Source organism: Dasypus novemcinctus, chromosome 13, assembly GCF_030445035.2.
Source record: "Dasypus novemcinctus isolate mDasNov1 chromosome 13, mDasNov1.1.hap2, whole genome shotgun sequence".
NCBI lineage: Eukaryota > Metazoa > Chordata > Mammalia > Cingulata > Dasypodidae > Dasypus > Dasypus novemcinctus.
This window is the reverse complement of record NC_080685.1, coordinates 40,964,941-40,967,343: the sequence shown is the minus strand read 5'-3', so window position 1 is coordinate 40,967,343 and position 2,403 is coordinate 40,964,941. Positions and strand designations below refer to the sequence as shown.

The 2,403-nt window shown below is 37.8% G+C and overlaps 1 pseudogene; it reads left to right on the top strand.

Annotated features, from left to right (window-relative positions):
* The first annotated feature begins 1,191 nt into the window (after positions 1-1,191).
* LOC111762590 (eukaryotic translation initiation factor 3 subunit J-like) lies at positions 1,192-1,993 on the top strand (annotated as a pseudogene).
* Positions 1,994-2,403: the final 410 nt, after the last annotated feature.

Sequence of the window (2,403 nt, the reverse complement as noted above, 5' to 3'; positions counted from 1 at the left end):
TCTGTTTTCCAAGTTGGAATTTGCCTCTTCTGGGTTTGCTAAAAAAATAATAATAATGCCTTCTATTCATAATTTGTTAGATTTTTAAAAAATCTTTCACATCAACTGTCTCAATTTTTCCTTTCAACTCTTCTATATTTTACAGATGGGAGAAACAGAGGCTAGAAATATTAAGTGAATACTCAAAGTCCCGTTTCCAGTGCCTCTTCTAGTGAAGAAGCCCTGAACTGTAAGTCCCAATGCCCACGGGCCTACATTCTTTTGCTACATATGGTCCTCCCAGTTGTCCTTTATATTTCTCCTCTTTTCATTGCTTGCATCAGGGATGAAGTGGGTTATATTCCGCATTTACTGGTACATAACAAATTACCAAAAACTTTGTGGTTTTAAACAACATCTGTTTATTATCTTGCAGCTCTGTAAGTCAAAAATGCTGTAAGCTTGTCAAGGTTTTCTGTTCAGGGTCTCAAAAAGCCAAAATCAAGGTGTCAGCCAGATTTGGAGGCTCTGAGAAAGAATCTGTTTCCGAGTTCATTCATGCTGTTGGCAGAATGCAGTTCCTTGTGTTTATAGGACTGAAACCCCTCTTTTCTTGCTGGCTGTTGGCAAGAGAACACTCTCAGCAACTAGAGGCTGTTGTTGTGTCCTTGCTCCATGGCCTGCTTCACAAAGCCAGGCATGGAAAGTGGAATCGTCTCATGCTTTGACTTTCTGACTTCCTCTTCTGCTACCAGGCAGGAAAAGCAAACACACAAAAACCATTTGCTTTTTGTAAAGGGTTCATGTGATTAGGCCAGCCCAATAATCTCTGTGTCTCAAGGTCAATTGATTCAGGACTTTTATTACCTCTGCAAAATCCTTTCACAGCAGTACGTGGATTAGTATGTGACTGAATAACTGGGGACTTGAAATCTTGGGGAACCATCTTAGAATTCTGCTTACCACAGTGTTACTTATAGCCATGTTAATCAAAATCCAGGAGAGTCCTTTCTTTTCATTTTATCTCTTTTTTCCTTTAGTCTGATTTCTCGGGTTACCTAGACCTCAGGCCTGTGTAAATCAAGTTACATACCCAACATTTTTCATCAACTTAAAAATAACTTTGAGCTCCATGCCCACTCCCTCACCTCTACAACCCCAGAGGGCTCCATGACTGTGCCACTCTAGCAGACAGACACAGTGGGTGCTCACATGTTCAAACTTAAGAATTCACCTTGGTCCCCTAAATCCTCACTCTCTTCCTCACATATGCTCACACAGCAGACATCATCTCCATGGAACTCTATGCTGATGGTAGTGGATGGCAGTAATGCTGGCAGGGACAGCTGGGAAGGAGATGAAAGTATAGCAAGAATAACTGGGACGACAATGACGATGAAAAGAGAAGGAAGAAGTCAAGCCAGTGGCAAAGGTTTTCAGAAAATTTTTTAAAAAATTAAAAATTGAGAAGATCAAAAAGAAAGAACAGCAACAGAAGAAAAGACACAAAGAAATAATAAAATAAAGTTAAACAAATGTAAAGTGCTAATATCAAAGAACAATTACCAGATAATTTCTGTAGTTAGGATAAAGAAATTACAGGAAGAGCTGGACTTCAAATTAGGAACAGAAAGTTTAGGTGTTAATAGTACAGATTATGGAATAGATACTCAAGACCCATCTTCAAGAGATGACTTTACAGAGTTCAGAATGTTCCTAAATGACTAAAAAATATATATATACACAATATGAAAAGTCACTATATTATGCAAGTGTCTGGAAAAACTGAATTTGATATATGAGAATTTTGTTGGAAATTGATGGCTTGTGTGTGTGGGGGGAGGGGGACACGAATTCACTGACTGTGCTTTGCAGTGACAAACGGAAGTAAGCAAATCCAAGCAAAGCCAAAAAGAAGAAAGATGTACTTTCCAGAAGGTGATTAAAGGACACCATGAAAGATGGTCTGGCAGATTATGGTTGTGGTTATGATGGAGAATATGTACACGACTGAAGACCTCATGCAACATTTTTTCTTCTCCTGGTATCTTCTTTCTGTTTCACACAATCGTTCAACTTCCTTTCCTTACAATTCTGCCAAAGGCTCCAATCAGAAGTCCAGTGTCTTTTGGCTGTTTATTGAATGCCTTGACAGGTAGGTGTTAATGTGAGAATGAGAAAATTTGGATCTTGTGCCAAGAGGTTAAAATCTAGAAGTTCAGTTGCTACTAAATTACAATTTAAAAACAAAACCAAAAACATTAATAATGTTGCCATCTTTACTATCTGATTCCATATATATATTCCATATACTTCAACTTTTTGAAAACAAAGTTTGCAACAAAGGCATATGGTGTGCACCTAGTATTCAAATTACTTTATCTTAAAATTGAGCATGAGAATTTTAAAAATCCATTGTGAAGA